The sequence below is a fragment of the Balaenoptera physalus genome (assembly GCF_965194825.1).
Source record: "Balaenoptera physalus genome assembly, chromosome: 6".
In the NCBI taxonomy this organism is placed as follows: Eukaryota; Metazoa; Chordata; class Mammalia; order Artiodactyla; family Balaenopteridae; genus Balaenoptera; species Balaenoptera physalus.
The window spans coordinates 93,509,837-93,532,641 of record NC_138885.1 but is presented as its reverse complement, the minus strand read 5'-3'; the positions used below and the strand labels follow the sequence as shown (position 1 = coordinate 93,532,641).

The 22,805-nt window shown below is 36.9% G+C and overlaps 1 protein-coding gene across 2 annotated transcripts in view; it reads right to left on the bottom strand.

Annotated features, from left to right (window-relative positions):
* Positions 1–22,805, bottom strand: part of CARF (calcium responsive transcription factor) — a 96,376-nt gene that overhangs the window by 10,993 nt on the left and 62,578 nt on the right. Inside the window, exon 18 of one of the 2 annotated variants that reach the window (XM_082467080.1) lies at positions 20,481–20,620. The gene's annotated coding sequence lies outside the window, so the exon portion shown is untranslated. The other variant, XM_082467084.1, reaches the window with a different exon arrangement.

The window sequence follows — 22,805 nt, the reverse complement described above, 5'->3', positions numbered from 1 at the left end:
AGTGTTAGAATTTGGGTGTCCACAAAGAAGAGGAGGAGAATTCTGAAAAAAGGATGCCTTAGGTAAAAGCTTGATTCCTGGGGTCTTCCCTGGTGGTGCAGTGGTTAAGAATCCACCTGCCAATGCAGGGGACACGGGTTTGAGCCCTGGTCAGGGAAGATCCCACATGCCGCGGAGCAACTAAGCCCGTGCGCCACAACTACTGAGCCTGCGCTCTAGAGCCCACAAGCCACAACTACTGAGCCCGCGTGCCACAACTACTGAAGCCCACATGCCTAGAGCCTGTGCTCTGCAACCAGAAAAGACTGCAATGAGAAGCCCGTGCACCACAACAAAGAGTAGCCCCTGCTTGTCTCAACTAGAGAAAGCCCGCACACAGCAACGAAGACCCAGTGCAGCCAAAAATAAATAAATAAGTTTATTTAAAAAAAAAGCTTGATTACTGAGGAAATTCTCCCCCAAATTTTGAGGAAACCATGAGCAGTCTAACTCGGGTGGAAGAAGGAAGGAGATGAGGTTGGGAAGATATAGGTTCTAACTAGCTCACAAGGGGTCCTGAATGCTGGCTCAATGGTTTTGATTTCATTCTGTGTAAAATTAGACTTTTTAAAGTAGAGACATGATAAGATTAACACTATATTTGTTGCTCAGACCTTGTGATATCCTTCTCAAAGCAAGATGTAATCATACACTCCCTCCCACCCAACACACACACACACACACACACACACACAGAGAATAACAGTAATTTAAATTCAGTTGAAACGTGAAAGAAAACCACTTCGCTTTCATGTATAATCAACTTTCTATGGTGGCTGGAAAGTTAATTGAAAGTTAAGACTTCCATAGTTTACAATAAAGAAAAATTCTTTAATCAAGAAGAAAAAGGAAATTACAGGAAATTTTAATCTAAAAAGCAGCATTTTCTCTGTTAAAATTCTTATTTCCTTTGTCTTAAATGTGAAGGAAAGAAAATTTTGAGACTGGGAGAGATTTCTTGCTCTAAGAAAGCAGATTTCTTGAAATTCAATTACTCTAATTCAAATTCAAGTGAAAATTCAAGTGAATAACTGAGGTTTCTTTACTTGCCAGGTATCAAGGAGTATCTCTTTCTCACAGCAATGCAAAAAATTAGGAAAAACCCCCCAAAACTTTGTGTAATCTCTGTTCCTGTGTCTGCTGTACCATCACACATCTCAATTAGTTTTTCCCCTACATTTTTCACAGAAAAAAATTAAATATATGATATTTCTGACACTAATCAGTGTTCCTAGGAACTATATCTGGCACTGTGTTTTCAGTTTTTTGGATAATTGTTTGTTTTTTAAAGAAGACAAGAATGTCTTTTTTTTTTAATAAATTTATTTATTTTATTTTTGGCTGCACTGGGTCTTCCTTGCTGCTGGCTTTCTCTAGTTGCGGCAAGCGGGGGCTACTCTTTATTGAGGTGTGCAGGCTTCTCATTGTGGTGGCTTCTCTTGCTGTGGAGCATGGGCTCTAGGTGCGCGGACTTCAGCAGTTGTGGCACGTGGGCTTAGTTGCTCCGCGGCACTGGGATCTTCCCGGACCAGGGCTCAAACCTGTGTCCCCTGCGTTGGCAGGTGGATTCTTAACCACTGCACCACCAGGGAAGCCCCTGGATGATTGTTTTGATTTGTATATCCATTTGATTGATTGGCTCCTTATACTTTTTCTGTTTCAGTAGTAAAGTGGATTAATAATTATCACCTTATTTGGAATTAAGGTTATGAGATCTAGAGTTTCAGAGGTAAATGGCTGTAACTGAGACTCATAAGGCTTAACTTATATTACACCAAAATTTTAATAGTAATTAAATAAGTAACACTGTTAAAAAAAAGATCTGATATCAAGTAGTTCTTAAATTAATAGTCTGACACATAATAAAGGCAGTCAACTCAACAGTGATTAAAACAGGAAACGCTTCACAGTTTTTTGAGGACATTTCTAAAAACAGTTACATATTTCACTTTTCCCATTTTATCATAATGGATTTAATATAAGGAAAAAGATCTTTGTTTACTGAGCATTCCATTCTCATATATATTTCCTGCCAAAAGGATCATTAGCATTTGTTTTATCACATGATTCATCATAGTGAAACACATTAGTAGATCAAGAAGATTATGGCTTCCAGCTGTGAATAAGCAGATGGAAAATAGTGCCCTAAAGAAATAAGTATGAATGAAACAAAAGCTTGTGTCAGTATAAATTAAGAGGGAGAATAGAAAATTAAAGGAAAAACATTTTTTCAATTTAGTTTTTAAGTTTCCAAATGAAGCAGCCTCTGTACAGAATATAGCCTTAGTTGAATAATTTTACAAAGAGAAATGGCATCACAAAAGCCTAGTTTTCTACTTACATATTCTTATTGTTTGCAGTTACTCAGTCCCATTAAAAGTTTTCTGATGTTTTAGTGGATACTGAAAGATGATTTTATCACAAAAAAAAGGAAAACCACTTGGGGGTGGTGTAGAATGGGAAATATTATTTAATGGTTATTGAGTTGCAGTTTGAGATGATGAAAAAGTTCTGGAGATGGAGAGTGGGGATGATTGCACAACAGTGTGAATGTACTGAATGGCAATAAACTGTACACTTAAGAATGGTTAAAATGGTAATTTTTACCTGACATATAGTTCATCATGAGAGGGAGAGGGAGGGGGAGAGAGACAGAGAGAGAGAGAAGCAACTTATTCTACTTGACTAGATTATGATAAAAAGGCAAGAAATTCTAAAAGCCAAATTATAGACATTTTATATAATATTTTATACATAATACACTTTATTTCTCATCAGGCAGTTGTAATAGCTATTAAAAATAATAGAGGCTATGGAAGCAATTCTAAATTTCAGATACCTGAGTGACCAGGTGAGTTAGCATATGCATAATGAAAACAGCAACTTCCTTTCTCTTTTAGGTTCTTGATCCACCGTTTACAGCTTTTGCTTTAAAGTGATGTCTTGGTAACTGCCAACCCTGCCCACTTCCTAGACTGTCTCTCCATTCCTGTTCTTTACCTGTGTAAGTTAATGGGAGAATTAAGCTAATGCAACACAGATACCACAAAATGCAGTGGATTAAATAAGACAGGAATTGTAAATCTTTCTCTTATAGCAATCTAAAAGTAGGTAAGCTGTCCAGTGGAAGGGCAACTCCATTCCACAGTGAGATTAAAGGATCCAGTTCTCCCCTTCTCATTGTTCTTCCAACCCCTAGAATGTTGTCCTTGTCAACCAGCTCACAGGAAGGCAGGAAAACTGGAAATGAAGGGCCATTTCCTTTTGTGCAAGTGACATGGAAGTTGCATGTCACTTCTCATATTCTATGGGCAGGACTTTAGTCAATGGCTACATCCAACTAGAAAGGATAGAGGAAAATATTATTTCTTACTAGGAATCCATGTGCCTAGCTAATACTATGGAAGAATGGATTTGGGGTGGACAACTTGCAGTCTGCCACTACCCTACTCCTGCCATCATCTGGATGACTATACTTGGTTTGTTTGATTATCTTTTAATATCAATGTCTCCAGAGATGAAAAACTATTAAGTTGCACTTGTCACAACATTCTTCTAAAAGGTCTTAGAAGGCCATAGTCTTATTCCATAATTCCTGTAAAACAAACCACCTCAAAACTTAGTGATAGGGGGTCTCCCTGGTGGCACAATGGTTAAGAATCCGCTTGCCAACGAAGGGGACACAGGTTCCATCCCTGGTCCGGGAAGATCCCACATGATGCAGAGCAACTAAGTCCATGTGCCACAACTACTGAGCCTGCGCTCTAGAGCCCACGAGCCACAACTACTGAAGCCTGTGCGCCTAAAGCCTGTGCTCCACAACAAGAGAAGCCACCGCCATGAGAAGCCCGCGCACCGCAACAACGAGTAGTCCCCACTCTCCGCAACTAGAGAAAGCCCGTGCCCAGCAACGAAGACCCAACACAGCCAAAAATAAATAAATAAATAAATTTATTTTTAAAAAAACGAACTTAGTGATATAAAACAACCATTTTATTGAACTCAGATTCTACGGACCAGGAATTTGGGCAGAGGAAAGAAGGGATGGCTTGTCTCTGCTCCACAGTGTCTGGGGCCTCAGCTGGAAAACTCAGAGGCTAGGAGTGACTTAATGGCTGAGGGCTGAAATAATCTAGAGACATCTTCATTTATATGTCTGGTGGTTGATGCTGACTGTTGTTTGGGACTTCAGCTGGACTATCAAAGTAACACCAGCCAAAACATAACACCACACAGTCAAACTGCGTGGGTTCATTTAGGCTTCCTCACGGTGATTTCTTAAAGAAGAAACATAAAGCACTAGCCACAAGGGAAAAATATGATAACTTTAACTACATTAAGATTAAGAAAGCTTGTTCCTCAAAAGCACCATAGAGAGAGTAAAAAGACGCCGTGGAATGGGAAAATGTATTTGCAATACATATTTTATTTGGAATATACATTACATTATTCGGAATAGATGAAGCGTCCTAACAAATAAGTAATACAAACTATCTACAACTTTTTACTTTTTTAATTTTTTTGATAGTTTAGTAAAAGAAGAATACACTGTGACCAATAAGGATTATTTAGGAATACAAGGATGGCTTAAAATCACGAAATCAATTAACCTATTAGTAGGTTAAGGAGAAAAAAACACAAAGATTCTCTGATGTTGAAAAGTTTTCAATTAAAATCTACATACATTCCTGATTTTTTAAGGTTAAGCTGTTGAAAAAATTTCCATAGAACTAGAAAGTAACCCCTTTCCATCATCAAGAACAGCTATCACAGACACACAGCCCACACCCTACCTTAACTGAAAGAGGAAAGGCATTCTTGTTAATATAATGAACAAGACAAGAATGCAAGCAATTGCTGCTATTTTAGACTGTTATGGAGGTTCTAGCCAGGTACGATTTTCTTTTTTATTAAATTTATTTATTTTATTTTTGGCTGCGTTGGGTCTTCGTTGCTGTGTGCAGGCTTCCTCTAGTTGCGGCGAGCAGGGGCTATTCTTCGTTACGGTGCGCAGGCTTCTCATTGCGGTGGCTTCTCTTGCTGCGGAGCACTGGCTCTAGGTGCGTGGGCTTCAGCCCCTGCGGCACACAGGCTTCAGTAGTTGTGGCTTGCGGGTTCTAGAGCACAGGCTCAGTAGTTGTGGCGCACGGGCTTAGTTGCTCCGCGGCATGTGGGAGCTTCCTAGACCAGGTCTCGAACCTGTGTCCCCTGCACTGGCAGGCAGATTCTTAAATACTGTGCCACCAGGGGAGTCCCAGGTATGATTTTCTATCTGGAAAATCCAGGAAAATCATCCAAAAATGTGTCATCTGCTTTGGCTCAGCTAAGTTGGATTTGTGTCCCTGGGAAGAGAGAATGCTTCGTCTTGGCTGAAACTGCTCAGTTTTCAAATACATTCAGGAGTCCCTGCCTCTGTGGGAGAGAAGAAGCTCGCAGCTAGGCGGCTGTCAGCCACTGGCCTAAAACTTTTTAAATGCGCAAAATATTTGAATTAGTCATTCACAAGAAGGGAAATACAAATGGCTAACAAATATTGAAAAGATACTCAAACCCATTTGCAATTAAGGAAATGCAAATTAAATCCACAATTTAAAAAAACACCATATACTTATCACTTCACAAAAATAATAAAGTCTAACTATCAAAAGTACTGTTAAAGATATGAAACAACTGGTATTATCACACACTCTTAGTGAGAGTATACTTTGGCACAATCAGTTTGGAAATCAGTTTGGCACTATCTGGTACAAATAAAAATATGAATATTCAATGACCCAACAGCTACTCTGTATATAGGCTTGAGAAACTGTGCACATGTACCAGAACGTATGTATGACCTGTACCATTTGAATATGAATTTATGTATTTCACCAATTTACAAACTAAAGGAGAAAAATCATATAATCATCTCAGTATATGCAATATGTGACAAAATTCAACATCCATTTATAATGTAAACTCTTGGCATACTAGAGAAGATCTGAAATCTAAAGAGCTCCAAATGTGTATGAACTACAGAATGTAATCTTCCTTTCCAATTAAATATCCTCTAAACTATTTGGTATATAAAAGTCTAAGATAATAGCTCAGGGACAAGGTTCCTTAAAGATTGTCCTTCTGTTTACTACATCTTTATAACATCTTTTTTTTTTTTAATATATATTTATTTATTTGGCTGCACCGTGTCTTAGTTGCGGCATGTGGGCTCTTAGTTGTGGCATGCATGTGGGATCTAGTTCCCTGACCAGGGATAGAACCCAAGCCCCCTGCATTGGGAGCACGGAGTCTTAACCACTGAACCACCAGGGTTCACCTATAACATCTTTTTAATGAAATATTTTCTTGCCAGGGATTTCAAAGATCAAGGTGGGTTGAAAATAAAATTAAAATGTTAATACTACTCTGGAAAAAAATTAGTTCCCACATTAATATATTAATGCATATCCTACAGTCCCTTATCTGAAGGATCACCGTTTAATTTATAGATGGTAATTCTCTAGATTGGCAGGAAGCTTACTCTTTCTTATGGTGAATTTTGATAGTTCATGAATTGTTTAATTTGGGGTTAAATCTGGCTATAACACAGACTGGAGTAAAAAAATCTTAGGTTTAGAGCTTCAGTTCTTGGCTTCCTCGCTGTAAGGTATTTAATCTCTTTGAGTTTATTTCTCTTCCATAAAATTGGGATAGTAATACCCAGGCCAGGGCTTCCCTGGTGGTGCAGTGGTTAAGAATCCACCTGCCAATGCAGCGGACACGGGTTCAAGCCCTGGTCTGGGAAGATCCCACATGCCACGGAGCAACTAAGCCCGTGCGCCACAACTACTGAGCCTGTGCTCTAGAGCACGTGAGCCACAACTACTGAGCCCATGCACCACAACTACTGAAGCCTGCGTGCCACAACTACTGAAGTCCGCGTTCCTAGAGCCCGTGCTCCACAAGAGAAGCCACTGCAATGAGAAGCCCACGCACCGCAACGAAGAGCAGACGCCGCTCGCAGCAACTAGAGAAAGCCCGCATGCAGCAACAGACCCAAAACAGCCAAAAATAAAAATAAATAAGATAAATAAATTTAAAAAATAATAATAATAATACCCAGGCCAGTTGTGAGGATTAACTGATAAAAATAAAGCATCTGGCATTCAATAAATGCTAATTATTATCATATTTTGGAACTAAGTTAAGTAAACATATGTTAAATGAACAACACCTTTATTTTCCACCATTGTTGATGGTCCAAATGCTGCATAACTTGGGGAAGGGCAGGGCAGACAAGTTAAATAGAAAATGCATGCTGCTAGGTAGCAAGGCATTATGTAATTCTTCCTTTTAAATGACTTTTCAAAACACTAAAGGTTGTACTGTAAGTTCCATGTACATTATTAGAAAATCAAATGATTAAACATATTGTCATTCACTGTGCATTTGATTTTATATCTATGTACAAAGTCCAGACAATTCTTCATAAATAAACATAATTCCTCTTTCATAACAAGTGATTCAGTTCATTTCTGCTCATTTTCTGTTGAAAATAAATGCTTTCAGTCCTGAATTGTGAGCAGAATTATTGCAAAGCTAGGAAAAGGAAATTTAAGAATCCCAAGATTTAATGGTTGTGGCTTATCTAATCTCAAATTTTAAAATTACTCAGCTAAGTGTCAGAAGACTACTTTCAAATGATCATGTCTACTATATAATTTCAGCTCAAAATGATTTCACAAGTAATACAAAAAATGTCACATTCCCTACAATCTGGTTTCCTCAGCTATCAAGTAGAAAAATAATACTTAGACTTGGTTCTATCACAGAGATTTTGTGAAGTTAAGCAACATGTGAAAACATTTAGAAATAAAGTGAATAATAAATCCTACCTATCTTGGAACTTTCCTGGTGGCACAGTGGTTAAGAATCCGCCTGCCAATGCAGGGGACATGGGTGCGAGCCCTGATCTGGGAAGATCCCACATGCCGTGGAGCAACTAAGCCCAGGCACCACAACTACTGAGCCTATGCTCTAGAGCCCGAGACCCACAACAAGAGAAGCCACCACAATGAGAAGCCTGTGCACCGCAACGAAGGGTAGCCCCCGCTTGTCGCAACTAGAGAAAGCCCACGTGCAGCAACGAAGACGGAATGCAACTAAAAATAAATAAATAAAAATTTATTAAAAAATCCTATCTCATGAGGGAAATATGAAGATCAAATGAGATATTGTATATATAATGGGTTTTTCTACAGACTATACAACACTTTGCAAGGTATTACTTTGTTATCATCATCATTACTACTACTATAAGGCATTAATCAAATATAACACTGTCTAAAGGTAAGATTATTGTAGAAAATCAAGAGTCTAGAGCAAATTTTTATACTGCATGGAATAGTAGTAGGAGTAGTCAATTTTTATAATTTATGCAGTGTTGCATTTAGTAGTAAATGTATTACTAAGTAAATACAGTGAATGCTTATGTTTCACAAAATAGTGTCTTATCCGTTTGCTTTGTATGTATGAAAACTTAACTGCTTGATTCATCTGAATTATTTGCTCCTTCCTTTCAGTTTAATATTCTAGTGTTTTAAGTATACCATTGACCCTAGAACAATACAGGTTTGAACTGGGTAGGTCCACTTATACATAAATTTTTTTTTTTCAATAAATACTTCTGTAGCACTACACAATCTGCCAGTTGGTTGAATCCGCCCACGTGGGAAGTGCAGATATGTAGGGCCAGCTTGTAAGTTATTCTCGGATTTTTGACCTATTAGGTTTGCCCCTAACCACCTCCACCCCCGAGTTCATCAAGGGGCAACCATACATGTTTCGCAAAGTGCCCTAACACTGAAAAGTTGAGAAAAAAAGAAAGGATACTTTTCCACTGAAATTTTTTTAGCAACTAGTTGACTTCCTCCTAAATTGACTAAATTCATTAGTCATCATTAAACAAAAGAATTCACACTACTCACCCTAAAGAACAATATATGGACTTGCCTATGTTAAGCCACTGGATCATGAATCACATCTTCAATTTGGGACCTCTATTTAAAATCACTTCTTTCAGTCTTCTGTGTTAATGCACAGCATGTGTCACTGAATAGTCTTTTATTATACAGGTATATCTGAATTTAAGCTGCTCTGGAAGATGGCCGATTATCTTTTTAATATGCCCCTTTAGACTTCCTAGCATGAATTTTCTATGTACCACAAAACTTATAAGTTGGACCATCACAAACATACCCCCTAAATTTAGCAAACATTTTTAGTCATTTTCGTATGATTCAACAACAGTACAGATCTTCCTTGACTTACAATAGGGTTATGTCCTGATAAAACCATCATAAATTGAAAATATGTAAGTCAAAAATACATTTGATACACCTAACCTACCAAACTTCATAGCTTAGCCAGCCTACCTTAAGCTGTGCTCAGAACAGTAACATTAGCCTTTAGTTGGACAAAATCATCTAACACAAAGCCTATTTTATAATAAAGTGTTAAATACCTCATGTAATATATTGAATACTGTACTGGAAATGAAAAACAGATGGTTGTATGGGTACAGAATGTTTGTAAGCGTGCCAGTTGTTTACCCTTCTGATTACATGGGCTGATTGGGAGCTGAGGCTCACTGCCACTGCCCAGCGTCACAAGACAGTACCATACCACAAATCACCAGCCTGGGAAAAGATCAAAATTCAAAATTCAAAGTACAGTTTTGTACTTTGTACTGAATATGTATTGCTTTTACACACGGTAAAGTTGAAAAATTGTAAATTGAACCATTTTAAGTCAGGGACCTTCTTCCGTATTAATTTAAATTGATCAACACAAGGGAAATTTATCTTGTGCTTGGGGATCCAGATTTATGCTTAATGACATTTTCCAGTGTCATGACTAGATTTTCTTCTCTGTTCCACTTAATTTCCAATTTTCATAACAGAACAAATTATTTTATAATCTTCTGTACCCACTAAGTCACTTGGTACTTACATGTGATTTCAATATAGGCTGTTTATTTAAGTGCCCCCCCCTTTTTTAAATTTATTTATTTTATTTTTGGCTGCATTGGGTCTTCATTGCTGCCCACAGGCTTTCTCTAGTTGTGGGGAGCGGCGGCTACTCTTCGTTGCAGTGTGCAGGCTTCTCATTGCGGTGGCTTCTCTTGTTGCAGAGCGTGGACTCCAGTAGTTGTGGTTCGCGGGCTCTAGAGTGCAGGCTCAGTAGTTGTGGCGCAAGGGCTTAGTTGCTCCGCGGCACGTGGGATCTTCCCAGACCAGGGCTTGAACCCATGTCCCTTGCACTGGCAGGCAGATTCTTAACCACTGTGCCACCAGGAAAGCCCTAAGTGCCCATTTTAAGGCTTTGTATTCAGAGGGACAATTCTGCCCTTTCCAGATGACCTGGGAAAAACTATTTAACCTCCTTGAACCTCCGTGTCTTCATCTAAAAAATGAGGATAATGATACCGTCCTCATAATATACCAAATTCTCCGTTCCTTACAACCCACCCATTCCTTGCAAGGGTGAATTTAAAAAATGAAAAATTAATTTCATTGTGTGGGAGAATTGGTTACTTGAAAAAAAAAAAAAACTCCATTTAAATTTTACTTATCCTCTGCACCAAAATAATTTCAATATATGAAAAAAAAGACTTAAGGTATAAGAAATTTTAGATAAATATTTATCTGCTGTCTAGTTTTAGGAGAAGGACTGTCTAAGCATAGTTATCAAATTAGAAGGCAAACTAGAAACACAGAAAAATAACTATTTATAGACAGATATAATACATTTAATACCTAAAATGTTGTGTTTTATACAATAACCTTAGGGAAAAATGAGATAGACTTGGTCATGCTAAGATAATGGTAATCAAAATGGTAAGAAATCTGAGACCAAAATAAGCATCCACAGTAAAAAGCAAACAATATATGGCACTACTGTATAATAAAGAATCTGACTCACCTTTGTCTCTGGTTCCTGGGAATGAATCTAAATTCTAGAATTTCACAAGAGGAGTGTCTTTGTTATCTGAGCCCTTCCAATCACACCAGAGTTTATGTAAATGAGGTAACTCACAGAGGTGGGCCCCTAGATAGCTTCTGGATCAGGGCTGGTCAAGCGGGAAAGACCAACCACATGATCAGAAGGTTGGGCTTTGAGCCACCTGATACAGGCCAACCTCCTGACCTCTGGGAAAGAGAGGAGGGCTGGAGAATGACTTCAATCACAGGCCAATGATGTAATCAATCGCTTCTATGTAATGAAACCCCAATAAATGCTCTGGACACGAAGCTCAGTGGTGCTTCTTGGTTGAACACATTGATGTGATGGGAGGGTGAAGTGCCCTGATTCCGTGGGGAGAAGGCATGGAACTTCTGTACTCAAGACCCTCCCAAATCTTACCTTATATGTCTTTTATTTGGCTATTCCTGATTTGTATCCTTTCTGATAAAACGAATTGTAAGCACAGTGCTTTCTTGAGTTCTGAGTCATTCTAGGAAATTATCAAACCTAAAGGGGTCATGGGATCATCCCAGATCTGTAGGCAGCTGGAAGTGCAGGTGACCTAAGGATCCCACTTTTGACTGGTGTCTTGTTAGGGACCATGCCCTTTAATTTGTGTGGTCTGTGCTAACTCTGGATGGTTAGTGCCAGAAGTGAATTGTAGTATACCAGTTGTTGTCAGAATAAACATCAGTAATGTAAAATGTATTAAGAGATGCATGAAAGAATGGTTATCAAATTATTAACGGTATTTATCTCCAAACTAATTTCAGGTGATTTTTATTGTTTTAAAACATCTTTCATGTTTTAATCAAATTTTTTATAATGATTATGTGTTATGTATATAATGGGGAGGAGCTTTTTATGCTGTGAGGGGAAAAGTAAGCTCTGGAAGACATACTATTAGGTTAAGAAACTAAGACGCTGAACAGTAGGTATTATAAGATCCATTTATACTTATATATATATATATATATACACATATTCATGTATAATTATGTATATTTAAAGAATATGGAGATATGTACATATTAATAGAATGAGAATAGGAATAATGTACTATAAAATGCTGTTGACAGTGGTTATCTATAAGGAAAGGTGTCAGGAGGGAGTCATTTGCTATGCATATTTCTATATTGTTTGAATCTTTTACAACTAGAATATTTATGTTACTCAACTAGCAAAAAAAAAAAAAAAAAAGACAAAACAATTCCACAAAAATGTTTAAAAAAAGGCCAACAAAAATTGATTTTTTTAAAAAAGTAGATTGCAATATAAAAATGGTCTAGTGAAAAAAATTGATATTTCACACAAGAAAAAGAAATATTTGAAAAACACCTCACTAATAAAATATGTTAATCTTAACAAAAGTGAAATATCATTTCAAATTAGAAAAGTCTTTAAATTATATTTAATTCTCATGAAGACATGATCAGATGTACAATCAAAAATTACTTTGAGACAGAGTAAAACAACATAAAATGTACAGGAAGAAACTTGATAATCTTATCAATAGTGTGAAAATGCTTATGTTCTTTAAACAGCATTTCCAAATCTAGGAAACTAAACCAGAAAACATAGTAGTCAGAGATACAAAAAATGATTTTTATACAGAAAACATAGTAGTCAGAGATACAAAAATGATTTTTATACAAAAAATATTTGGCATTAAAAATACTGGAAATATCTAAACGTCCAAAAAATGTGGGGAATGAATATATAGATGTGAAAAACCTGTATTATGCAATATTATGCATCCATTAAAATGACAATTTTGAAGAACCTTTAAGGTAATAAAAAAATACAATGTAGTGTTCAGTTTTAAAAAAGCAGTATTTATAACTGCTTATGATCCAAATTATGTTTAAAGAAGATACATTCCTCAATTTTAAATATAATTATTTTTTCTTTTTCAAGGTTCCTCAATGAAAGCTTATTATTTTAATAATTTTTATTGTTTTAAAATTATATTTACTCAGTAACATTTTAAGGCAATGTTTCAGACAACCGGTTGTCTGTTTAATCTTTGGTTTCCTGATAGAACACTTATTCAATACAATAAAAATATTTTAAATTACTTGATAAAGCACTGAACCTTTAAAGTACACCTGGGGTTAAACCTCTAAAGCTGACACTAACTGTATGATTCTGGGAAAATTATTTATTCCTTCTGAGCCAAATTCACTCATCTGTTTAAAGAAAAAAAAAAAGATTGGGTCAGACTTCCAGGGTCTTTTCTAGGTCTAAAAATATTATGATCCACTATTATTTATTGATACCACTGATAAAGTATAAATCTCTTTTTTCTACTCTAGTTTGATGGCTTATGCAAATGTGATAGATTTGTTCAGGAAGATTAATAAATTTGGGGAGGGCTGGATTAGGATTTTAGATTTAGAATGAACTTTATTAACCATCTGCTATTGTACAATCATACAAACTGAGACCAGGGATGGCAGCTGACTAATCCATGATCATAAAATAGAAAAACTGAAAACCAAGCACCAAAAGTAAAAATCGCCCAGAGCTAATTATTAAGATCAATGGTTTCCCATTTAGACACTCTTTGAATAAAATAAAGCAAATGCCAAGAATTAGTAATATTTTAAAATTAACACATTTTTTATTAATGCAGTTGAACAAATAGTCATATATACACTCAAATCATATTATTCATTTGTTTAGTGACAATGTTAGATTCTCAGATCCCTCTGCAGTTAATCTACAACACCTCAGGGGTTTCAGCCAATAGGAAGGGAACTACTGATAAAGACAACTAGCAAATATAAATAGGAAAGAAGCTAAATCTCAGTTCACAGTAAAATTCAAAGTGATATTTTAAATTGTATCTTCAAATGTTTACTGATACTTGACAGAATTACCCTCTTTTGAGTCTCAATTTCTCGTTTATAAAATGAGAACATTCATGCTGCCAACAGGACTGATATAAAAATAGATAATTATGTAAAAACACAATGCATAGTATATAATAGCTATTCAATGTCAGTTCCTTTCCCCTTGCCCTTTGCATTCTGAAAATTATCATGATCAAATAGGACCAGAACCTGTAAAAGTTATATATCAGGAAATTTAATGATACAGAAAGAGAAAAGAAATAAAAGACTGCCTAGCTATGAAATTTGCATCATACCCATTTAATGAACAAATTGTTCCATTTAATAGCTTTTTATTACTGGTCTGCATCCAGTCCCTTTTGATACCCATATTGATACCCATGCCATGAGAAGTATCATCAACTCTGGGGCCCATGTGTATAGCTCCCATAAGCCATGGGCTCCACAGAGCCAAGATATTTCAGAGAACCACTGAATTCTAGCACTCATTCTCACTCTCCCAGGTTGCAGATGAAGAAATGAATTGATTCACCCAAGATTACTCAATTAAGTAAGGATCAGAACTAGTTCTCTGCTCCTATTATTTCACATATCACCCAAACTACTTATTCTACCAGCATCCATTGCTGAGTTTTCTATTGTAGTTTACTTCCTGTGAAAATACTTTTAGCCAAAGGGTATAGACAAAAATAGAAGAATTAATTGGCTATAAAATTGCAGGGCAGGTTTAGGTGAAATTAGAAATAATCAATATACAGCTACAGGTTGTAACTAAATGAAATTCATGACCATTTTAAACCATCTTTTCCTCCTTTATATTTTTAAAGTAGAAATGGGTAAAGCTCTAGCTTCTGTGCTTACTACTACAGAGTTAAAATCAATGGAACTGTAAACTGTAGTGTAATTAAAAATTAAAATGACTTCAGTGTTTCCATGGAAATAAAAAGACCTGATGAATAAAAAATTACTATTACACAACTGATATAGAAGTCTGTTACTCTGAAAGTCACACATTGTTTCTTAGCTACTACAAGCTAGATGTTTTTGTTTGTTTTATTCTTGCCTATATCCTTTGGTTAAATTCTTCTTGACGGTCTAAATACACCCATATTTTGTACTAATATAATTCTGATATCAAAACATTTCAATGTATTTTCAAATGTTAATCAAACCTGACAAGAGAGGAAAGTTCGTCTTAAGACAGTTAATATATTTACATAATTCTAATCACCTTCTTAAAGCCAGAATGTATACTGTCACTTAACCATATTTTAGGTAAAAGCAAAATAAGTGAAAAAGTTTAATAATGTATTAAATATAAAATTGAATAAAGTATAAAAAGATAACAAAAAGTTGATAGTTTAAGGTAGTTAGTTCCAAAAAAAAAGAATAGAAAGCCGAAGACTAGAAAGAAAAAAGACTTTTCTGAAATATTTTTATAATCAAGCCTAGAAATTCTGAATCTCCTCATGTGGAGGCAGTGTTACATGTGAATATGGTATATTAAAGGGCATTTAGGCTGTAGTTACCTTATATTGCAGTGTCTCTTGGAGACCCCTGTTTTATAATACACTGAATATGTATTTGTTGACTAAGGGACTGAAGAGATTGCTTCAATTAGCAACTAATCTGAGGTATTTCCTAGGCCTATGTTCCTTCACAGGTTCCAAAGTGGACTCAATTGACCAGTGTGAAGCACTGTTGGTGTTCCTTTTAATTTCTTAGCCATTTTTGCTGCTCTACCTAATCTAAGTGTTGGAGGGCCCCAGGGCTAGAACCTGGTCATTCTCTTCTTTATCTACATTTCTTCTCTGTTTTCTGTTTTTAAATACCATCCATATGTTGATAAATCACAAAAATGTTTATCTAGATGTGTATTTCTAAGTGCCTACTAAACACTTCCACCTGGAAACCAGTCCAAAGACAGCTCCTGCTTTTCTCTTCTTTATCTATTCAACCCCAGCCTTCCTCAACTCAGTAAAATTCACTATCATCCATACAGTTGCTCAAGGCTAAAACCCTGGAGACATTCTTCGCTCCTCCCCCTCCTTCACTCACCATCCCCACACCCCCTCCCCAACAGCCCTCAATCAGCAAGTCTTGATGATTCTCTCTCTAAAATATATCGTGAATCTGTCCATTTCTCTTTGCTTGCTGTATCACTATCATTCTAGTTCCAAGTCACCTCTCAGCCGTGCAATTGCAATAACTTCCTAATTGCTCTCCCCGTTTCCATTCATGTCCTTCTATAATATATTCTCCTACAACATATAAAACAAGGTATATCACTTCTCCATTAAAAATTTTCTAATGGTTTTTGCTGTACTCAGAATAAAATTGACCCTATGATTACCAGGGACTCCAAGGCCTTCTGTACATGACTGACCTCAGCTCATACCATTTTCCCTATTGCTGTCTAAGCTTATGTCACACTGACTTTTTTCAGCCCTTTAACACATTTTTTTTTTCTTTTTTTGACCTCAAGGCCTTTGCATTTACTGTTTCTTTTACCTGTGAAGGTCTTCCCCCTGCTTTTGAATTTTGGCTTCTTTTCATCTGTTGAATGCTATCTCCCTGAAAATACCACCAAATAACCTGTTGATAAAGCAAAACTAAGTTTCCTGCTTACTGTAGTAAGGAAAAATACTACCTTGACGATCTTACCAGTGTTTCTGAGGGGGAAGAACAAAGGGGAGATGTTTGTGAGTTTTGGGGGGTCTAGTTTAAAGTTGAGTTTTTCAGTGCAAGGATTTGATAGGTATTGGGTAAAGTCTGCAGGGCTGACAGGGAAACCCCAAGCCAAAGTTACCCATCAAAAAGTCCTCACAGAAATGGGCCTGCTTTAGTACCTCTGCTATACTCAGCCACTGGCTGGGAGCAGCCTGTGAGAAGCATAGCTTCTGAATAAGCACCATGGTAGATCCAGAGCATAGCAGCTAGGGTCACTGGTCAATTACTCCACTTGAAGCAAAAGCTCTGAGTGGGTCATTTTCATAGCTGTCAAGGGCTCACCTCTTGTGCTGAACAGACATCTCTACCCACAGCTTCAGGGTACAGGTCTTCTGTGGTTCTTGTGGGCCTGTCTTCCTGAGGGGAAACTCAGATGGGACCTCCGACACTGCTGTTGATCTCTGGGGTCACAAGTGGTACGCATGCTCTCCCTCACCAACAGCTATCTCTTCATCAGGTCTTGGTGGCTTACAGGTGGTGTGACTGAAATCTAAACTCCTGAAAGGTCTTGGCAATCATATTGTTCTCATGCTGACATTGCTGCATGAGTCTATTCACTGTTAACAGTGGGGCACAGGAGTACGAAAAGGTGCCCAAATGGATCAGCTGGGTTCCACGTGTAGTCCCCCTGCCCTACCTCCTCCAACCGATCAGGGCCCATCACCCCTGCCAGAATGCTGATGCCTCTTCTTACCTGCTGGTGCCTGGATACAAGGACTCCAAAGTGCACTGCCATCAGCCTATCTTATAGTTCAATACAAACTTTGTGTTCCTCCTGGCAAGAGCATGCTCCGTTTGGGGACCAGGACCTCCAACCCTGCAGGGCTCAGAATTAAAAGGGTGGGAAGCACAAAACCTCCCAGTGTGTCATTCGGAATGATGGTAAATGGAGCCACTCCTGCTTCTGACCCTTGGTCATTAATTAATGTCCCATGTATTCTTCCTGTTGGGAACACAGCACCATAAAGAGGTCTCTGATTTAATGCACCAAGGATGGCACTCAAACTTTCAGAATGTTGCCTCTGGGTTAATGCTGTAGCTCTGCTTTTAGAAGGCCATTTCAGCATTCTATGAACTTACCATCTTACGTACAGCAATTTCTTCAAGAAACAAACCATATAAATTACTTTGCATACATATTCATACCTCTTTGAAATTATACTAAATACAGTCCTAATTGCTGCATTAACCTAGGTGACCAAATTTGTTTTCCCCCAGACAAAACTAGAAGACAGAAAAGCAGGAACTGTTTAGCTATTTTTCTAATGGGCATGCCTGCCATTTTATCTTTATAAATTTTAAGGAGGCTATGTATATAACAAAATTCAAAGTCATTTTCACATCCTGTAGATCTATATTTATTTTTAAATGTACAATAACAACAGCTAGATAAAACTACTTAGTGACCAGTGTTTTGTCTCTCATTTTTTTCTTTAGATTTTGTCTAAGTATTCAAAGATTATGTATCAATTAACTCAGTTTAATATTTGTCTAACCTATTTAAGTTACCTAAGGATCTAGATATTACAATTGTAGTTAAATATAGAGTTCTTAAGAATTTTGATATTATAGAAATATCATAAGATAATAAATCTTTTTAAGATACCCATCATTATAATTTTACCTAGTTAATCATGATTCTAATTTTTGTAATGTTAAACAACTTGTAGAAATAGTAACTATGGGCTTCCCTGGTGGCGCAGTGGTTCAGAATCCACCTGCCACTGCAGGGGACACGGGTTCGAGCCCTGGTCCAGGAAGATCTCACATGCCGCGGAGCAACTAAGCCCGTGCACCACAACTACTGAGCCTGTGCTCTAGAGCCCGTGAGCCACAACTACTGAGCCTACGTGCCGCAACTACTAAAGCCCGCGCACCTAGAGCCCGTGCTCTGCCACAAGAGAAGTCACCTCAATGAGAAGACCGCGCACCACAATGAGAAGTAGTCCCCACTCGCTGCAACTAGAGAAAGCCCATGGGCAGCAACGAAGACCCAACGCAGCCAAAAAAATAATAATAAATAAATAAATAAAAGAAATAATAACTATAATGCCACCTCATCTGTCCCATCAAACCAATGCAAAAATACAGAGTTTAAATTATGAGATGTTCAATCTTCATGTATAACCTAGAATATTGTGTTGGCAGTAATTTCATACATTAAAGTCAGGAAGAAGATAAATGTTTTTCAGTCCTTCAAATCAGTACAATTAATTCACTCTAATTTGTCCAATGATTCAACTATTTATCAGGAATATTCTATTAAAATTTTCTGTATAATATATAAACTTCATATTCATAAATAAAATTACAAAAACTCTTTAAATCCTGTTTCAAAGCCCTTCATCTTGGAACCAAGACCTCTTTTTTCTTTCCTTATAGTTTTAACCAGAAATATCTCTTAAAAGCAATTTTAAAGAAAAGAAACAAAAAGTTTCATTTTCTTTCCATTTTAGAAATTCTTCATTAGATATTCCTAGAGTGAGCACATAATGACAGAATAATTGTTTTCATCAATTAATCTTTAATGTTTCCCTAGGGAGGGAAAAGGAAAAGAGGGACAGAAAAAATGAGAGGAAGCCAGCTTTAGTCAAATACAAAATTATCACTGTAAAAGACTAATTATCTTTCCTTAATTAAGGAGAAGGGAAAACTTAGATTCAGGAAAATTATTTTGACATATCTGCACGGGGGAGAGGGAGGGAGGGAGAGAAGGAGACAGAGAGGGAGCGAGAGAAAGAGAGAGAGGGAGAGAGAGAAGGAAAGAGAGAAAGAGAGGGAAAGGGTCATTATAATTGATTTAAACATTAATTCAGGTCCCTTGACAATCTGATTAGTATGATTAAAAAGCCAGTAGTTATTGATACTTAAAGTATAGAAATTAGAGGGAGGGGGGTCTCATATTAAACAAAGTAATCTTTCTCTTTTCAATAAAGAAGACCATCTCCTCCTGAGCTGTTCTGAAGGGAAGAAGAAAAAGTCGAAGGTAAGACAGAACAGAGGGAAATGGAGGAACACAGGACGAGGAAAGTAGAATAAAGGACATTACATTCAAATTGTGATTTGAAGGGATCTGGAAAAGATGGTTTTAATTTTTTCACATTTTCCCCTTGTCTTTGCCAAGGAATCTTTTAAGGAGGCAATTTCACAATCCCTTGAATATATTTTGGAAGTTTCCTCTTGCCTTAAAATGTAGACAATTGTATGTTTGGGATATTGCTTCTTTTTTGCTTCAAAGTGCCTCCCAAAAGGAACAATTTTGTTCATAACAAAAGTTCCCCAAAGTAACCACTGTAATTCCAAATATCATTAGAAAGTTAAGATGACACATTCTGATCCTAGTATAAATACAGACAAGATGCAGGAGTTCGGCCCAGAGTGGGTACAGAACTAAAGATAAACCTATGAGTCTAGCAACAGTAACACAAATCTTGTGCACCTTGTATCTTGGGGACCCTCCCCTACCAAGAGAACTAGACTTCCAATGGACAAGATAAAACAAGAGTAAGTAAAGTTCTGATAAGATTTTCATAAATGACCTGAGACAGTTTTTCCAAAGGACGCCAGTCTGAAGAGAAACCTTCTGAACATTCAAAACTTACTCCCATCTTCATCCCTATGAACTTCCTCTTATAGACACACAATGAAGAAATGACAAGGACAAACAGTAGTACTGTTAGTAATAATGCAGATTTCTACCCAAAATAAGAGTTTTTCAAACTGATCAATCAATGGATTTTTTAAAAGAGTTTCTAATTCCTAGATATTACTCTCAAACTAAACTTAGCATTTGCATTTGGAGTGTTTGATTAAAAAAAAATAAGAAATCAGAACTCAAACCCAATATGAACTTACCTCACCGTCGTCATTGGACAGACCCTGTGCAGGAGGCTCAAAGGGCCTCAGAAAAACACGCTGTTTCCAAGTTGACCAGATTTTGATGGGACCTCCAAGACAGTCAAATATTGGCTCCTTTAAAATACCTCCAAAATAACCTGTTGATAAAGCAAAACTGAGTTTTTTGCTTACCGCAGTAAGGGAGAATACTGTCTTGATAGTCTTAGCAGCGTCTCACAGGGAAGTCAGAGGTACAATATTTACGAGTTTTGGGGATCTGGTTTAAGATGCGTTTCAAAGCAGAGGATCTGAGCGGGATTAGACAAAGATTTTACATAATATTTTTTGACTGGGCAAAGGGAGGTGAGAGTTTAGAAGTATTTCACAGTCTTCTGCCTTTTTAGACTAATCTGCTAGTCCCTACACTACCTGAATTGTTCACCCACCTGGAAATTCTTTGATTTAAAATGGTTTTTCCTTTTTTACAATTGATAGTATCAATACTTATCACTCCACTTTACAATTCGTTTATTGTATTAACTGTCTGCCCCTACACTGTGAGTCCCTGTAGGACTAAGATTAGGTTTTGTTAATCTTTCTTGCAGCCAGCAGGTAACGCAGTGTCTGGTTCTCAATAAATACTCAGTCACTGTTGCCCAGGAGTGGAGAAAAACACACAAACATGCTGAGGTTATTATGAACATAACCTCAGATGAATCCTTAATCAAGTAGGGCTATTAATAATATTTTTGCCTAGTCTAATTACTCTCCTACTAGCTTTTCTCAACTCCCTAACACACTTCCCCCCCTGCACCAATCTCCACACTCCCCTAAGGCCCTTGCTTCTTATTTCACTGAGAAAACTGAATTAATCAGAAGATAATTTCCAGATTCTCACTTGTACCCACCTACTAGCATCTTTACCCATGGAGTCTGTCTTGTCATCCATCCATATAAGAGGTACCCATGCTTCTTCAGGCAGAGCAAGCACGTCCCATTCTTGCAGTTCCCTCTTACTGCACTACTCTTCATGTATCTGCATGACTAACTCTCCTACTCTCTAATTTGCTGACATATACCTTCTTAATGAGGCCACTCAGATTGCCCTATTTAAAATTGAAATTCTCTCCACACTGAACCCTATATTTCCCTTTCTCTGTTCCATTTTCGTTCCATATTATTTATCAACCTAACATATAAGTACTTCATACACATATAATAATACATATAAGTACATACAATATACTTATTTAGTATGTTTATATATACTTACTTATTATGTTTATTATTTATTGTCTATCGCCCCCTACTGGAATGTAAGCTCCAAAAAGGCAGGAAACGTGTTTTGCTGAATGTCCATCTTTAAGATTTTAGAGGGTTCTTATAGAACAGAAATGTAAAAAACACAAGAGTTTCTAAAAGCAGTTACAGATGCAATAGTTACAGCCAGAAAATTGTTATACAATTTTATTATGGTAACCAGTAAATTATCTTATCACCTCCATTTGATCACCATACCTATTTTCAGAAATCTGTGAAGTTTAATTTTTTTCATCCAGATTTTAGGAAAGCTTTTTGATTCAACAGGCTACTTTAATATATCATTTAAATAAGACTTTTAAACACATGCTAAGCAAAATGTAAAATTCTCAGCCTGGCCCTGTAGAATTATTACCATTTAACCTGTCATATCTTTTTAATCTTTTCCCAGCTTCTTTGCTTCCCTGGATCCTAAAGTTCTCACAAAAATGAACTTACTAGCACCCCCAAATGTGCTGTATAATTCCTTCTACTTGCTCCTTGAATTCTATATATCTGCAATTTAATCTCATGTCCATATCCTGTCATGAAAGATTCAACCTAAGGATCCTACCATGAAAAGATCACTTGCTTTTCTGGACTGTGTAGCAAAAGTAACGTGGAATGGTATTGGTCAGACTTTGGTACTAATATGAGCTTTATCACTTAATAGTTCATGTAACAACCTCAGGCAAGTTGCTGAATTTCTGAATTTCAGCTCTCGCATTTGTGGGAGACACCATTAGTGGCCTAAATGATATTCAATGAATTCTTTCTCTCTTATTAAAACACAATTTTTCTTGGGGTGGTAATGTGCCCTTTAAAAAGAGCTACAGTAAAAGAAAAATAAAATAAAAAATAAAAAGAGATACATTTCCTAGCATCCTTTGTAACTAGGGTGATTATACAACAGTTCTAAACAGTAAGTTAAAAGTAGAAGTTACTGTTGGATCTTCTGAGAAAGACCTTTGGCTTACTCACCTAGCTCAGACCTTTTGCCTATTCTATTCTTCCTGTCTGAACTCCACCGCTGGCCAATCTGGA